Source organism: Physeter macrocephalus, unplaced genomic scaffold (assembly GCF_002837175.3).
Source record: "Physeter macrocephalus isolate SW-GA unplaced genomic scaffold, ASM283717v5 random_90, whole genome shotgun sequence".
In the NCBI taxonomy this organism is placed as follows: domain Eukaryota; kingdom Metazoa; phylum Chordata; class Mammalia; order Artiodactyla; family Physeteridae; genus Physeter; species Physeter macrocephalus.
In genome coordinates this window covers 52,621-70,820 of record NW_021145383.1, presented here as the reverse complement: position 1 = coordinate 70,820, position 18,200 = coordinate 52,621, and the positions used below count along the sequence as shown (strand labels likewise).

Sequence of the window (18,200 nt, the reverse complement as noted above, 5' to 3'; positions counted from 1 at the left end):
CCCACGCACCACAACTACTGAAGCCCATGAGCCTAGAGCCCAAGCTCCGCAACAGGAGAAGCCACCACAATGAGAAGCCTGCGCACCGCAACGCAGAGTAGCCCCCGCTCACCGCAGCTAGAGAAAGCCCACGCAGGAACCAAGACCCAATGCATCCAAAAATAAATAACTAAAGTAAATAAATTTTTTTAAAAAGTATCACAAATAACAAGTGTTGGTGAGGATGTGGAGAAAAGGGAACCATTGTGCACTGTCAGCGAGAATGTAAATTGGTGCAGTCACTATCGAAAATAATGTGGAGATTCCTAAAAAAATTTAAAATAGAACTACCATATGATCCAGCAATTCCACTTCTGGGTATTTATCCAAAGAAAACAAAAACATTAATTACAAAATATATACGCACCCCTATGTTCACTGCAGCATTATTTACAACAGCCAAGATACGGAAGCAATCTGAGTGCCCATCAACAGATGAGTGGATAAAAAAGATGTGCATAAATAACTCTGCCATAAAGCAGATTTGCAATACCATGGATGGACATAGAGGGTATCATGCTTAGTGAAGTTAGAAAGAGAAAGACAAATACTGCATGGTATCGATTACATGTGGAATCTAAAAAACAACAAATGAACAAACATAAAACAGAAATAGTCACAGACACAGAGAGCAAACAGGTGGTTGCCAGAGGGTAGGGGAGTGAGGGAAGAAAGAAATAGGGAAAGCAAATTAAGAGGTACAAACTTCCAGTTGCAAAATAAATGAGTCAGGGGAAAGAAAATATACAGTGTGGAGAATACAGTCGATAACTTTGTAATATCTTTGTATGGTGACATATCGTAACAAGAATTATTACGGTGTTCCCTTTGAAATGTATAGAAATATGGAATCACTATGTTGTGTAATAGGAACTAACATAGTGTTGTAGGTCGATTATAGCTCAAAGACAAACAAACCAACTCACAGAAAAAATTATGATTCCGACTCGCTTCATTAGTTGCTTCCATTCCTCTCTGGTAGGAGAAGTGGGAACAGGAAGAAGGTAGTCAAAAGGTACAAACTTCCGGTTATAAGATAAAGAAGTGCTAGGGATGTGATGTTCTACACGATAAAGATAATGAACACTGTTGTGTGTTACATAGGAAAGTTGTGAAGAGAGCAAACCCTAAGCGTTCTCACCACAAGAAACACTTTTTTCTACTTCTTTCATTTTGTATCTATATGAGATGTTGGATGTTCACTAAACCTACTGTGGTCATCATTTCATGATGTATGTTAAGTCTAATCATTATGCTGTACGCCTTAAACAGTGCTGTATGCCAATTATATCTCAATAAAATGGGAAGAGAAAAACTCCAAAGAGCTCCAAATGACCAATAAAACATAAATTAAAAAAAGAAGAGCAATCTTTCCTGCACTGTTCTGCAGCCCCTGGTCACTGGACACTAGGAATCCATGTATTCTGGTTCTGTGCCAGTGGATCACGGCCAATGGTTGTTGGAATAAAAGATGGCCCAGACATACCTGGGTTCAAATCCCAACTCTTCCCTTTCCCAGCTTTGTTCTCATGGGCAAGGCACTGCATCTCTCTAAAACTTGGTTTCCGAACCCACAAAGTGGGACTAATAATGCCCAAATGGAGGGTTGCTGTAGGATAAAAATTATTTGCACCAAAGTGACCAGCTTGGTTTCGGGACACAGAGAGGGTACATTATAAATGTCAGTTCTCTTCCCTCCCTAAGTTTCAGGCTCCTCATTTGTAAAAAGTCCAACAGAGTCCCTGGCTTGCCCTACTGACAGGGTTACATAAAAGACCAAACAAAATCAGGCGTGAAAGAACAAACCGGGGAAATTATGAAAATTATGATTCCGACTCACTTCATTAGTTGCTTCCATTCCTCAAGGGACGGGACAAGCAGCGCTTCATTGCTCTCTGCTCTACCGCTGAGAACCTGCAGGGAAGGGCTTCCCAAAGCAGTCGATGGGCTAGAGACATAAGGGGTATCTGTAATTCACATGGCCCAGATTCTCTCTTCAGAGGGTTAATTCTCAGTGCATCAACCCGCGTGCCTGTGAGGGCTTTGGGGGTATCCTGATGCCTGCTGCTTGCAGGGTCCGCCTGCTGGTTAGTGTCTATGGGACAGGGGATTTTTTCCTCCCTCTGTGCTCTCGGCCCTGTGCCGCAGGGGCCGGATGTCTAGAAACTATACTTCCCAGCTTCCGCTGACCCGAGGGCTCTGGATGTAGTTGAGAATCGGCCAATAAGAGAAGGATAACCACTGCGGCTTGTCCTCTCTGCCGCAGGGGCGGAGGCTGCTGTGTGGCCTGAGCATTGGACCCAGGCCCTCTGCCTCCCTCTACCCCCTAGTCTGCAGGGCAGCCTCAGAGTCTGTGCTGGCTTCCTGTGGCTTCCTGGCCTCTGGGCCCCAGCCTGCAGCATCAGGACCAATACGCCCCCCATCCCCTTTCCAACAACTCTGTAAGCACCAGGTCCCCCGAACCAAATCCTTTTGCACGAAGCCTCTGCCTCAGTGAAGCATCATCCATCTCGTGGGGATAAGGTAGCGTCCCCCTCACAGGGTTGGGCAGAGAAAGACTCGAGTCGGTGCAGGTAAAGCTCATAGGTCTGTGCCTGGCACACAGCGAGCGCTCCCTGGATATTAGGTTTGATTACTGGCATTCCTCCTGCGGTTTCCTGCGGGGAACGCCGACTAACTCCCACCTGCCCCCTCTCATTTCTGCCCCACTTCATTTAACAGGTGTGGAGGCTGAGCTCAGAAAGGGGAAGTGACTCATCCAAAGACACACAGCAAAGTCCAGAGCTCAGAGGGGAACCAGGCTCCCCACTCCAAGACGGGCTTGGCCCCTTATAAGGAACCGGCTGTATTCACGCAGCTGCCCTAGCGTGGCTGTTTCTACACCTCCCGGGGCAGGAGCTCAGAGGGCGTCACAGGCCCAGATGGAGCCATCAGGGGTTGAGGTGGAGAGGTCAGAGGTCAGGAGTTAGTCTGGCTGCTGCAGCCAGGGGTGGGACCCTGCAGGAAAATCCTAAAAGCACCGAGCCCTTTGCGGTGGAACCCAGGGGCATTACAGGCGCTGCCTGAGCTTCAAGTGCCTAATGTATAAAATGGGGTTAAAAACCATCCCTGCCTCTGAGGGGGCCGCACGGGGCACGAATTAATCTATTATCAGGGGCCACCTTCCATTCACGGAGGGTCTCTCCTTGCAGACCCTGTTTCAACCACAGTACTGGACAGTCACACGGCACTGGTACCAGCTCCATCTTTCAGAGGTGGGAACAGAGGCCCACAGCTGTCAATCGACTTGCCCAAGGAGCCGGGATTGCGGGCAAGGGAAAGCCCAGCGGGTGGTGGCCCAGCCCTGAGCCCTGCGACGTCTGAGCTGAGAGAGAGGGACAGTGATAATCTGCACTCCATGGTGGCAGCCCGAGCACTGAACAGGGTTTGCGTGCGGCCAGTTCAGGGCCTGGCAGGCGGCGGATGTGAACCCTCCCTTCCCGGTTTTGTTTTCTCCCTGGTCAGCTCCTCCAGCCCATCCCCACCCTCTGAGTCACACACGAAATTGGCAGCCAGGCCCCCCCGGCCCGTCCTGGGCCAGCTCCTGTGCCGTCTCCTGCCCCCGCTCAGGAAGGACCAGCCTCGGCTGCAGCCAGACCCAGGTCGCTCCAGAAAACATCATCCAAGAGAAGCCTGGCCTGGTGCGGTGAGGCCTGAGAGATGGCCCCAGCCAGAGAGAGGCAAACGGGCCGTGACAGAAAGTAACACAGAAGTCCTGCCTGACTTTGCAGCCCCCTGGCTTGCCCTACAGATTTCACACACTTAAGGCCGAGACATCAGCTCTTGCCTAGTCTCCGGCCTGCAGGTCTGCCATCCAGATTTTGACTTCGCGAGCCCTACTCGCAAAGCATGAGCCGATTCCTAAAAATTCATCTCTGCATATACACATACAGCTATTGTCCTGGTTCTGTTTCCCCTGGAGAACCAAATGATACGGCCTCCTTCAGGGGGACAGGGGATGGAGCATGGGATGAGCCGGCTGGCATCCCAAGAAAGTGGTAGTGGCCGGAGGACTGCAGGATGGGCCGGTAACTAGGCAGAGAGGGCAAGGGCCCCCAGGCAAAGGAAGCTGCAGGTGCAAAGGCCTGTCAGGAGAGCAGGTGAGTCCGAAGGAACTGAAAGAGAGAAGGTCAAGTCAAGAAGAAACCCAGAGAGGAAGATGCAGGATGGGGCTGGGGGCAGGCAGGCAAGGTCTGGCAGCCCCCTAAGGGCTGGAGCCACATCCCAGGCACCATGGAAAGCCCCTGAAGGGTTTGAAGCCGTGGGGTCTCCTGATCAGGCTCAGGGAGGTCCAGACTTGCCTAAGTCACACCAGTTGGAGGAAAACCAGGAGTGACAGTACAGCACCTCCTGCAGTGCCACCCCTGTCCCTGCCCTGCCTGCCAGGGAGGGCCGAATGTGTGCAGCCAGGCCTTCCGGGGTCTCGGGAGGTGAGCCGGGCACCTTGACTTCCCTTCCAGATGGTCCCTCCACCTCTCGCACCCTGCTCTGTGCCCAGGGGCTGCAAGCACGGGTCCCACACTGGCGGGCTCCCTGTGGGCTTTGGGCCGTGGGGACGCAGAAAGGAGACTGGAGGGAGAAAGGGGGCTGAGGTCAGGTGCTTAGGGCCCTGGCCCCCACCCTGGGGGGCAGCCAGGACCTGGTGGCCTCTGGTTCCTGTCAAGGGGCTCTCTCCACGCAATGGCTCTGTTTGGGGGTCTTTGTCCTTGTCCTCTTGCCTCTTTAGCCCCAAGGTTAGAAACACCCCAGTGTTTTCACTCCCAGGGACCACACTGTCCTGGTGTTTCCCTATCCCAGACCACGCCCTTGAGAATCACCCTGGCATTAACCTGCCCTCGGTGGCCCACTCTGAGTGCCCCATCTGCATCCTGCAAGCAGTACCGCCTGGAGGTTTGGCCCACAGGGAGCCCCGCCTGCCCACCACTCCTCTCCCCAGAGAAACAAGCTGCTCTGAGAACAGCCCTGGCAGCTCAGAGCATGTGCAGGAAGAGCTGGCGCAGGCCAGCTGGATCCCCCTGTGCCCCGGCTCCCCTCCCTCCTCCTGCACTTTCTGGAATTCTCCCAACCCTGCTGCTCCCAACGCTGCCTGGGACTCACCCATCCGGAGGTCTCCTTGTCCTCCTCATGCCATTGAGACAGCCTGGGGCAGGGACAGAACTGGGGGCGGGGAGGCTCCCTGCGGGCACCGCTCAAGTTCCAGGCTCACCACATTCCAGTTCCCACTAGGGGGCGTGCTAACAAGCCCCGCCTCCAGGCTCCCTGGGGACACCCACCAGCCACCTCCCAACACTGCCTCCCACTGGATCGCAGGGGAATCACAGGGCAAGGCCCCTTTAGCCCTTGGCCGCTCTGGGCAGTGACTGGAGCTTGAACCCCACGCACTCCTGAGCCCCGCTCTGTGACCGTTTCACCTGCTCTCTCCCACTTGTCAACTCTCTGACTTCTGCTGGACTTAAATATCCAGATATCAGGGAGAATCCTCATTGTTTTTCCTGCGGACTAAGGCCCCTAGAACATCTCTAACCAGGTCTGGTGGCCACTGGTAGTGTCTCCTTCGTCCTGTCTCTGGATTGATTAGGCAGCTGCCACCGTCTCCCCATTTATCCATGCAATCCGCCCATCTGGCAGTATCAGTATCTGACTCTTTATGTGCCGGACACCTGGCAAGGCACCCAGAGGATCTCCGGGGCAGGTACCCTTCAAGGCTATGTAGCTTCTTAGGGACCAGCCAGGATGGGAACGAGACAGCTGCAGGTCGTGTGGGGAAGGTAGTGTTATCTTACAGAGAGGGAGCTGGGGTCACACGACTACCGAGGGCCGGGGTGGATTCCCAGGCCTGCTCTTCAGTGCCAGCCTGCCTGGCATCTCACCTGGGCACGCGAGGACCCCGTAACACCTCGCTGAGCACACCGGCCACGCCTCTCCTCACCGCTAGATGGTGAAGCCAGCCTGGGCCGCTCCAGGATCATGCGCGCGGCAGTTCGCACATATAACTCTCTGCGCGTGAGGGACCAGCATTTCCAAGGAGGGAATGCCAAGGGCCCCAGGGATGCGGGAGTGGCGTGTTGGTGATTACCGAAGGGAGAAGGGAGACAACCTCTGTGGAGGAGGTGGCCACGGAGACGGGCTTTGAACACAGGGGGCCTCTGGCACTGATGGAGGAGAACGGAGAGGGTGGGGTAAACCAGGCAGCTCCCTAGAAGTGCACGGTGGAGGCAGCGGTGATGGGGGCACTTGGCACAGTTATGGAAAACAGGGTGCCCTTAGGAGTGACTCTGGTGGGCAGGGGCCTGGTCATGGAAGTCTTAAGAAATATGGACTTTGGGATGAAGGCAATGGAGAGCCAATGATGCTTTGTGAGCAGCAGACAGTAGTGACACAATTAGCATACGGAGTCTGGACTGGAGAGGGTGCACACAGCGCCCCCTAGAGTCTGGAGAGAAGCCCTGCCTCCGTCTTGGCGCCTTGGGAAGCCTGTTTGGGAGGGCTGTTTCCCCACTCCTGCACTAATTTGACCATTTGCCCATTTCCCCCACACCCAAGAAGTGTGGCAGGCTGGGAGAACCCTCTCCAGGGCTCGCAGATCCTCCTCTCCTCACCCTAGTACCTCTTGCCTGCTCCTTTGCTGGGGAGCTGGAGGAGAAAGCAGAGGTTCCCAGAAGCACAAGCGGTGCTTCAGAGCAGGTGCTTTGGAGAAGCGCCCCCGAGAAACATGATTAACCAGGATTAGGGTCATATGAGAAGGAGCTGGATAAATTTTCATATTGTGGGCTGCACAAAAGGAATTTAAATCCACAAATCTTCTTATGTGTGTAGACTGAAGGGTGCTCAATTCGGAGTCCAAAGACATCCGCACAACATCCAAAGCGTGTAACGTGGTCAGGAATTTAAGGAGTTGCCCTGTATAGGCAGCACATCCAGGAGGTCATTGGTCCCCAGAAGGAAGAGGGATTTCCCTGATTTGGGTGGCACAGAAGTCATGACAAAGGAAAGACGATTCGGAACTCTGAATCCCCACCCCAGGCCCCGCCTCGGGGGTTGGGCCCCGACTCCAAAGAGCTTTGCAGAAGTGAATGGCTGGAGTCCTGACTGGTCTTAAAGAGATAACTTCCTCCCAGGCCCCCTAACTTCCTGGGGAGATTTGTACTCTAATGATTAACAAGGGGCTTCCAGAAGGCTCCTGAAGGGGTTGGGGGTCGATCTCTGGTGATTCCCAGAACGGGGATTCGGACTGGCCGATAAACCCAGCAGCCAAAGTGGTGAGGAGCCCGGCAACCCCCGCCCCCCGTGGTCTGGGATGGGCGGGGACCCCAGACAAGCACGTGTCTGGCACAAACCATCCCCAGAAAACAAGGGTGAGAGGGGTATCATGGTATCCAGTGGGGCCGCTGGGATAAAACTGCCCTGGCCCAGGGGACCTCCCTGGCGGTCTGGTGGTTACAACTTTGCCTCCAATGCAAGGGGTGCGGGTTCGATCCCTGGTCGGGGAGCTAAGATCCCACATGCCCCATGGGCAAAAACCACATAAAACAGAAGCAATATTGTAACAAATTCAATAAAGACTTTAAAAATGGTCCACATCAAAAAAAAAAAAAAAAGAAAAATCTTCCAAAAAAACCCCAAACTGCCCGGGCCCAGCTTCCCTCCCCATCGCCCAGCCAAGCCCCACTTGGGAGGAAAGGAAGGGTAGCTCAGCCCATTCAACCCCACAGCACTCGGGGCCCAAGCCACCTGCATGGGGCCCCCTCCGGAGCCCGGAACTTGGGAAAGGAGGGAGACCTTGCCCCCTTGACAAGGGGTGATGCAGCAGTCCAGTGGGAGGACCGAGAAGAAGGGTGCCTGCAGCAGATGTGCGAGGATGCTGCCATGGGGGCCAGGGAGCTTCCAGGGCAGCTGAGACCAGGAAGCCTGGGAAAGCCTGGGGCAGGAAGTTTGAGAGAACACGGGCCAGCCGGGGGCAGCAGAATCCCAGCGAGCAGGGCAAGAGCAGAGGCCAGGGATGACCTGGCACACAGTGGGAGGATGTGGCAGATGTCCCCAGAGCCCAGCGTAGCTAAGGCGGGCAGGAGGTCTCAGAGCCACAGAAGGGAGGGAGATCCCCGGGTTGCTATCTCTCCGTTTGCAGCCACAGCTGGAGAGTCTTGGAGAAATCTGTGCTAATGTGTGTCGGGGACCTGCCCCTAACATCTACAACTGTGAGCCGGGCACAGAGCTGGGCGCTTCTCCCAGAGCATAAGGGGGTGATGCTGCCTCTGTCATACCCAACGCTGAGGGCACTTGTGCAAGGGCACACGGCCAGGGATGGACCTGAGATTCAACCCAGAGTCAAAGCTGCACTGCAGCCGCTGTGCCTACTGGGAGGCCCTGACCTGCAGGTATTTGTATCTTATTCCCAGTTGGGAGATGTTAGGGACTGGGCAACACCCAGATGAGCCTCTCCCGCTGCTGGAGCTTCGGCCCCTCGGTCTCCCTTCTCACATCTGTAACTAACGAATATTATCTAGTAATTGCTCGTAAGTGCTCATCATCCAAGCATTTATTTGACCAAAGGGGCTCAGGCAGGTTAAAGGACCTGCTCACGGTCACCCATCGGGGCAAGCAGTGGATGCAGACAGACAACTCAGGCCAGCATCCGTTTCCTGTGGGGAAAGTGGAAAGAGGACGGGGGCTGCAGTTCCAAAGCCTGATTAGCTGTGTGACCTTGGACGAGCCACCTGACCACACTGAGCCATACCCAGCCCTTGTGTGCAAAACCGAAACAGTAAAGACCCATGCCTTAGGAGTCCTAAAGAAACGGAATGAGACAAGGACAAGCTTTGGCCTCCATACAGGCCAGTAGCCTATCTGATCCCTCCTCTGTATTAATCCGATTAAGAGCAGACGTATCCTGTGCCCTGACTTTGGGCTGAGTGCAGCTCTTAGAGCTGGTCTAAGAGCTTTATTCCTGCGAACTTGTTGAATCTATTAATACACCCATTTTACAGATGAAAAAATGGAGGCTCAGGGAGGTTAAGCCATTTGGCCCAGGCCTGTACATTTTGTAGAGTGACACTAAAAGGTGATCCAAGCCATCTGGACCCAAGTGCCTGGGCTCTGCACCAAAGCGCCCGGCAGCCTGACCTGCTTTCACAGCTGGAGTCCTGGCTGGAGCCAATCACCTCCCCTGCGGGCACATCCATGCCAACTAAACCCCACTCAGGACCATTCCCACACCCACCCCTCCCCGCGAAGTGCTCACAGCCACTACTTATCCTCTATGCAACAGAAGAGGCAAGTCAAGCAGGAGAGAGGGAAAGAGCGAGTTACACTGACCCCCAGATGGCGAATGCCCCCATTGTGGTCAGGTGTGCCCTGGCGACGGAGCTATTCTGCCCCAGCTCCCGAGGGCTGCAGGCGGGAGACTTCAGGGTTTGTCCCCTGCTGCCCACCAAAGGGCCTCCCACTTGGGGAACACAGCACTTTCAAAACCTCTCATTCTGCCTAATTTGCTTTAAAACACACAGGCGTCCTTTCATCTTCTCCTAAAATGCCGTGGAGAGAGGCGGGCTTTGAAGAGGCTGCCTGCTGTCCTGGGGTCTCAGAGGCTGGCCAGGGTGGCAAGTCCAGGCGTGTCTCAGGGTCTGGCGGAGCACACCTGACACCAGTCAGGGCCTCCACCTGAGAGTCCCAGCGCTTCTATTTTGCCAGCTAGGTGACCTCGCCCAGCCACGGGGCGGTATCCCGGGTTGACACAGGGACCGCTGCAGTTTGTGGGAGGGATATGGGGGTAACTACAGCTCTCTCCAGATGTACAGCACGGGGTGGGAGTGAGGGACGATGAAATCAAATTCATATTTTATGGCAACTAAAGAAAAATTTAAACACAAAAGTTTTCTTTGCCCATTTGGACCTCCTCCTTCCCTTTAGTGTGTGTTATGCATCTGCATCCAGACGTCCTTAGAAGATAACATTCCTCCTTAATCTCCTAAAGGGTCACAATTCCTTAGGAGATAACCTTTCCTCTTAATCTGGTAAGGGGTCACGATGACCCGTGACCCATTACTTGCTTTGGACGTGTAGATCTGGATCGTGTAAACTGCCCATAATACGTCATCTGATGTCCAACCCTTTGTCTCAAAAACTTGTATAACTGTGCTCTGACCTTTAACGGGAGGAACAGTCCTCAGAGTTTTCTGAAAGACTGTCTCCTGGGTTATAATCCTCAGGTTAGCTGGAATAAGATTTTCCATTTCTTTCTTGGATGGACTATTGATTAGTTTTTTTCATCCATAGGAACAAGCTCTGAAGAGGGGCTGCCCCAGCTGATTTCTCTGGCTCTATTCTTTTGCCCTCTGGGAACCTGACCCTTTTCACCTTCACATCCTTCCCTCTCCCAGTGAATGACCAACATCTTTATCAAGGAAGATACCGGCAGGTGAATTCTACGTGGGTGTCTGCGTGTGTGCTGTGAACTAGAGCTGCACATCAAACAGTTTCAATCTCAGTTAAAAAAGGGAATAATCTAAAACCTAGAAGGCTGAATGATTAGACTGAGTTTGCGTCCTTATATTAATGCAAATAATAAGTACATGGTCTTCAGATTCAACTTATATTCACGAAGCCTCCACAATACGCCCAGATGCTAATTTCCTTCCTATTTTATGGGTAGATAAGCAGGCTTAGAGAATAAGTGCCTTCTGATAAACCATGACCTGGAATTGGTCCCAAGAACCTTCACTCCCTTTTGTTTCCTGAGCTCAGCCTCTGAAAGCACTGACTGAGCTAAAATCGTCCCTAAAATTTAGAAGAATTCACCCTGAGCTCAGGCTCCAGGCATGAAAGGAGTGGGGCTCTCCCACCTTACACCAGTCTCTCTTCTCTGACCCAGGACTCTCCTGTCTTCTACCAGCATCCCTGAAATACTAACAAGCTAGTTTATTAGCTTGTTAGTGGAATAAAATCAAACCCCAGACCTTACACCCATGCTTTTCTACTTTCCATATCTTAAAGTATTTTGTTATCAGCCAAACGTCCTTGTTGATGGAGTGGCTTTCTGTCTCCTGTCCCCTCCCAGCTGGTGAATTTCATGTCTCCAGCATCACCTTCCCCCGAATTTCCCTGGTTCCCTCTCTTCCCCTTTTCCCCAGAATTCATACGAGATTGGGATGTATTGGATGGAAAGGACAAGAAGAAAATTTGATTTGATTAAAGCAAAGAGAGACATTAGCTTTAGTTAGTAAACATAGAACGTGTTTCGCCAATGAATTTGGGGCAGACATTGTGGAAAACAGAAAACGTAGAGAAGTGAAAGTTTCTGAACAATTTATATTTTTGTGACCTTGAGAGTGAGCTCAGTCATGGAGTCTCTAGAGTTTGACCAACTGTAGAAAACGGTCAGGTTGAGCCTGAACTGCCCTTGAGAGCACAGACTGTGTCTTATTTAGTTCTGTGTCTCTGGTGCTGTGCCCTTGGCCCTGGCCCCTCATGGGGGCCTGTTAATGGGCCAATGGACAGGTGGATAGCCCAATGATGCTGAGGGGCTTGCTGGTCGACCACCAGGCTCCCTGCTCCTTGGGGAGGAAGCAGGGAGGGCTGAGCCTCATGGTACATGAGCTTTTTGACCCTTTCTCATGGGAAACTTCCAAGGAACTCATGGTAACCAGGCAGAACTGCTTTCTGATGATTGTTTTTCCAGTTGAATGAGATTAAGTTCACGGAACACCTAGTAAGTCCTTTTGGGCCCTGAGGAAAGATACATACTCCTTTGCTCCCGGAAATGAGCTTCTGGCTCTGCAGACCCACGTCTCAGATCAGGGGGAGGTGAGGACTATCTGAAGCCCTTACATGAATGCCTGAGGCAGGATGGCCAAGGTCGTGCCCCCTTCATGGGGCCCCTCCCTGCTGAGAGCCCCACGTCTACAGAATCAAAGGGAAGCTGCTGAAACTCTCTGTCCCTGGGCCTGACTACTGCCTGCTTGGAGGCAAAGGCTTGTGGCATTTCAGGATCGCAGAGGGTCATGGGGAGCGTCACACACTTCTGCTTTTTTTTTTCCAGGTGCAGAAACTAAGGCTCCGGGGTGTGGGGGAGAGGATGTGACTTGTCCAAGGTTGTAAACGCGAACGTGGTGGCAGCAAGATTTGAAGCTGAGGTCCCTCACTCCCAAAGCATGTCCCTTCTGGCACACCTGGCCCATGAGCTGCTCCAGCAAGAGCTACACAAGCATCAGTACCAACACAGATACAGAGCAAACGGAGCCCCAGATGGGACGGGCCTGCCCGAGATCACAGCCTGCTAACGGCCATGCCCCCGTCCCCACCCCAGGCTCTGTGGGCTGGAGCCCCCTCTCCTGCGCTCAGCTTGAGGTCAGCAGTGCAGCTCCAACCTACTTTCTTGCTCGGTTTCTGTGACTTTGGAATACAGATTCCTGCCCTGCTTGGAAGCGTGGGCCTGAAATAGTACATTACAGTGCACGGAAAACCCACAGTCTTGGTTTAAACACACATTTTGAGAATAAATGCAGAGCAAGAATGTGAAACTATTTCAAATGTCACCCAAGAGTGAACTGTGCAAAGAGGATGAAGGAATGAGACAAGTGGTTTCCTGTCAGAGATATACCTTTTCTCTGCCCCCGTTCAGTTCTGTTTGATTTTTCTTGCTACACAACTGCTACTCCCTGCCACACCCCTAGACACTTGGAGGTGACAGACGGAGGGAACAATGGAGATGATTAGGAATTGTGTTGCTGGACGGTGGGGAGGCAAGCACATAGAGAATCAGAATCCAAGGGTGCAAGGGTACAATAAGCACATGCCCTGCCCCAGGGCCTTTGCACATGCCCCTCCCTCTACCTAGAACGTGTTCTTAAGGTGGAACCCACAGGGCTTGCTCCTTCACTGCATTCATTCTTCTGCCCAGCTGCCCTCCTAGGAGAGGCCTTCCCTGATCACCCCAAGACAGTCTCGCTGTCACTATCCCTTTGCTCAGCTGCATTTTCCTTCACAGCCTTAATCAGAAAAATGACACTCCGTTGTATACTGAATTCCTTCTTTGTGTGTCTCCTCCCCACCAGGAGGGCAGGAACTTCGCCTGTGTCCCTCACTGCTGTGTTCCCCCCTGCTGAGAACAGCGTTAGGGTCTCAACAAATATGTGTGTACTGGCGGCCGAGTGAAAAGTACTCCAGCTCAGCGAGCAGAGGTTCATTCCGGCGTGGACACAGTGAAAATGAGGGAACTTGGTCATTTCCGGGCCTCAGTGTCCTCATATGGTGAATGGGATGATATTCCAATGACAACCTCAACCAGCCTGGCCCATGAACGGCCGGCCACAGTACCCTGCTCAGAGCTGGTGCCCTCCGAACTCTGCACCTTGCGTCTTGAGGTTTCCTCTCCTAGCTGAGCTCTGCTTGTCCCCGCCCGAGCAGATCAGCCATCCTCAGGGAGAGGAAGTCAGGGCCCAGCCTACAGATTGCCTTGGGCTTTTGCAAAAACAGCGAAACCCAAAATACTACAAAACCACACTGTGTATCTGTACAGGGCTCAGAGCTGTGGCCAGCAGGTGTGCGTCCTGCCTGCTGGGCTCCCCTCTGCGGCAGGAACAGAACGCAGAGCACATAGGTCGTGAGCAGGCCCCTGGCCCCGCTGTGGGGTCCACGGGTCTGGCTCCCGAGATCCTGGAGTCTCCGTCTGACCTCCCTGGAACAGTAGGATGGCCTCTGTCGGCCACGGGAGGCTCCTTCCTGAACCCACGTGTGCATCTGGCTCTGGGTTTGTCCTGGGTATGTCCATGCATACCTCCAGGGTATGCATGGAGGATAGGGTGGTCTTTATCAAACGCCACCCCCTTCTCAACCCTCTGTCCCCATGGCTCTTCCCTGTCAACCAGGAATCCGCATGAGCATCACCAAAGGCTCACCAATGCCCCAGCTGGGAAACCACAGCCGAGGGTCAGCCTTGGCTGCACTTGGTCCATAACCCACGGTACAGATGGGCAAACTGAGGCCCTGTGAAGAGGAGGGCCTTGGCAAAGTCCACACAGTGTGATGTGGCAGAACCAGACCTAGAACCAGCTTTCCAGACTCCTGGACAAGGACAATGGCCGTTAGATTGTGGTTTTCATATTTTCTTTAAACTGAATCTCACCCAGGCAGCAAGTAGCTACTGAAACTCAGCTTTTCCGGTTGATGCAAGGGCAGAGACACCTGGCCCAGCTGCTGGGCCTCCTCGCCACCCCTAAGGGGGTTTTAAAACCAAAGCCCTTAACAGACCACACCCACTGTCCGCTCTAGTATCCTGTGAATAACACACCCACTTCCACCCCGACTCCAGGGTTTTCTTTGAGGACTTTGGAGACCAAATCAGGTAGATTATTTGTGGTCATGTTACTAAATGGGGCTTGTTCATTCTCAAAGGTTTTTCGAAAATGAGTTCTAGGAAATCTTCTGAGAAGGAAGAGAGTAGGTTTCAAGGATGAGAAAGAGGAGATGGAAGAAAGGGGATGTGGGAAGCAGCAGGACCGGGAGAAAGTGGACATGGTCAGAGCCACGGTGAGGACGCGGGAGAGAAGCTGCTGGAGAGCGTTAGCACCCAGTGGGCGCCCATCTGATGTGGGGTGGAGGTGCTGGGGGCCTCCAGGCTGGACCCACCTCCATGCCTGCCCTGCCTTCCTTCCCACCACGAAGTCAAGGGTCCTGCTTTTGGAATCACAAAGAAAGACCCATTCATCTCCAAAATAGTCTATAGATACAGTCTGTGCATAGAGGGTCTGCTCTTTATAAGGGGGTTATGACGCATTTCTTATTTGCACGTGTTGGCTACTTGCCGATGCATCTGAATGTGGCAAAAAGGGGAAACACTTAGTTAACCGAGACTTCTAGGATTAGACACACATCCCTATCCCTGAACATTGCACGACCGCGTGAGATTAGAAAGGACTGCCTTCTAAACACCCTGTAGGTACGGAGAGCCTACTGTGTTCTGGATGCTGTAGAAGGCATCGGAAGAAATATGATAATAACCAAGCCACAGCCCTCCCACTCTTGGGTGGAGGAGGACGGTCATTTCAGCATGGTTTAAGGCACAGAAAACAAGGCGATTAAGAGTACAGATTCTGGTGTCAAAGAGAGCTGGGTTCAAATCCCAGCTCTGCAACTTACCGGCTGTGTGACCTCTGGGGAGTTCCTTAACCTCTCTGAGCCTCAGTTTCTGCATCTGAAAAATAGAAGAAAATACTCAGTCTTAAGGAAAGGGAGTGAAGATCTAATGAGAGTGCCTGCCTTCTACTCAGCTCAGACACAGAGTAAATATTGACCGCTGATGAGAAGAGGCATGCCGCGGTGTGGGGAGGGAACAGCGGTCACCTACAGAGCCCTGCGAGGAGTCAGGGGACCTGAATGTGGAAGCTTTCTGTTCCAAACTGTAAATGAAAGCTCCGTGCTGCCTGATCACCATGACCGCTTCCTGCTCTCGACAGACGACAGAGGAGGGCGTACTCTGATCCTGAGACTGCTGCGGGCCCCACACTGAGCTAAGATTCTTCACATGTGCTTTAACCTCCCAGCCTCCGATAGGACAGAGGAGGAACCTGAGGCTCATCAGGTAGAGCCCAGTGGGGTCAGAGCGGGGTTGGAGACCTGTCTGTCGGGTCGAAGCCCTTCTCTACCCGGAGGACAGAGGGCAGACATGAGCAGGTGGCAACTGCAACCGAATGCGTGGCAAGTCCCAGATCACATGTGGGGTGGGAGGGGGTCTAACTCAGGAATATTCTAACTGGCAGCAAACAGCTGCGCGTTTTGCATTTGCGAAGGGAGAGAGAACTTGAATCTGAGAATTAGAAGGTGTCATTGCTATTTTAGCACTTTTTCCTAAATGTGGAGTAGGGGAAGGGCCCTCCCTAAACAACAAGGACGACATGCTATGGTATTATTATTATTACTAAGCCTGCGGGCTTGCAGCTGCTTCAGCCGCATGCTGGCTTAGCTCTTGTCACCTGTGAGGTGTGCAAAATGATCTTGCTCCTGGGGGTGGCAACGAAAACAACTTTCTGAATGGTCAAGACCTCCGGGTCCTCTTTCTCTCCCCATCATCTGAGCACACCCGCGACCATGGACCTGAGCTGGCTGACCTCTGCCCGTCAATAATGGATGACCTGTGGACATCAGTATCACATAGCACCCACCCCGGCCAGCAGGAGGGAGTCGCTGATCAGGATGGGCCCAACCTGCCTCTGACTCTCCATGGAAACAACAGGAAAGGAGGATTTTTTTGCTTTTTTATTGAAGTATATCTGATTTACAGTGTTGTGTTAGTTTCAGGTGTACAGCACAGTGATTCAGTTATATATACATATTCTTTTTCAGATTCTTTTCCCTTGTAGGTTATTACAAAATACTGAGTATAGTCCCCTGTGCTATATAGTAGGTCCTTGTTGAATATCTATTTTATATATATTAGTGTATATATGTTAATCCCAAACTCCTAATTTATCCCTCCCTCCCCTTCCCTTTTGGTAACCATAAGTTTGCTTTCTAGGTCTGTGGGCCTATTTCTGTTTTGCAAATAAGTTCATTTGTATCTTTTTATTTTAGATTCCACATGTAAGCGATATCATATGATATTTGTCTTTCTCTTTCTGACTTACTTCACTCAGTATGATGATAATCTCTAAGTCCATCCATGTTGCTGCAAATGGCATTATTTTATTCTTTGTCATGGCTGAGTAATATTCCAGTGTGTGTGTGTGTGTGTGTGTGTGTGTGTGTGTGTGTGTAAAAATAACATCTTCTTTATCCATTCATCTGTCGATGGACATTTAGGTTGCTTCCGTGTCTTGGCTATTGTCAATAGTGCTGCTATGAACTTTGGGGTGCATGTATCTTTTCAAATTACAATCTTCTCTGGATATACATCCAGAAAGGAGGAATTTTTAAAAATCATCAAATAGTTTAATTAAAAGTAATAACTTTCCAGAACAAGCAGCACGTATTGCTTGTACCCCTTCTCCCACCACATGCAGGGAGCTATGGGAGACACAGTCCATAATTAACGTCAGGTGAGCCTCAAGGCCATACATGCAGTGGCAAGGGGCACAGGCTTTGAAGCCAGACTGCCAGCTCTGTCACTGCTGGTCAATGTATATAAAGTGACAAGGAGAAAGTGCTCTCTAAGGACCAAACTATCATCATCATCACCATGATGCCATCATCACCATATCATCATCATAATTATATCATCATCATTACTGTCATCATCCCATCATCATCATCATCATCACCACTATCATCATCACCACCACCATCATCACCATCCCATCATCATCATCACAATCATCATCATCATCACCACCACCATCATCATCATCCCATCATCATCACCATCATCCCATCATCATCATCATCATCATCACCATCACCATCATCACCATCCCATCATCATCATCATCATCATCATCACCACCATCATCATCATCCCATCATCATCATCATCACCCACCACCACCATCATCATCATCACCATCACCACCACCATCATCATCATCATCATCCCATCATCATCATCATCATCATCATCATCACCACCACCATCATCATCCCGTCATCATCATCACCATCATCATCATCCCATAATCATCATCACCATCATCACCACCATCACGATTATCACCACCATCATCATCATCATCACCATCACGATCATCACCACCATCATCATCATCATCACCATCACCATCATCACCATCATCACCATCACCATCATCACCACCATCATCACCATCATCACCATCATCACCATCACCATAATCATCACCATCATCATCATCATCATCATGTCATCATCATCACCATCGTCATCATCATCACCATCATCATGTCATCATCACCATCATCATCATCATCATCATGTCATCATCATCACCATCGTCATCATCATCACCATCATCATGTCATCATCACCATCATCATCATCATCATCATGTCATCATCATCACCATCGTCATCATCATCACCATCATCATGTCATCATCACCATCATCATCATCATCATCATGTCATCATCATCACCATCGTCATCATCATCACCATCATCATGTCATCATCACCATCATCATCATCATCATCATGTCATCATCATCACCATCGTCATCATC

The 18,200-nt window shown here is 51.5% G+C and overlaps 1 protein-coding gene across 6 annotated transcripts in view; it reads right to left on the bottom strand.

Moving 5' to 3' along the window:
* The window catches only part of ST3GAL1 (ST3 beta-galactoside alpha-2,3-sialyltransferase 1), a 93,688-nt gene that overhangs the window by 26,660 nt on the left and 48,828 nt on the right, over window positions 1-18,200 (bottom strand). For 4 of the 6 annotated variants that reach the window (XM_055082369.1, XM_007106437.4, XM_055082371.1 and 1 more), the window contains exon 2: window positions 15,211-15,265. The gene's annotated coding sequence lies outside the window, so the exon portion shown is untranslated. Of the gene's footprint in view, window positions 1-1,879; window positions 1,988-15,210; window positions 15,266-18,200 lie in introns of all 6 variants that reach the window. The other 2 variants (XM_055082372.1, XM_007106438.4) reach the window with 1 other exon arrangement.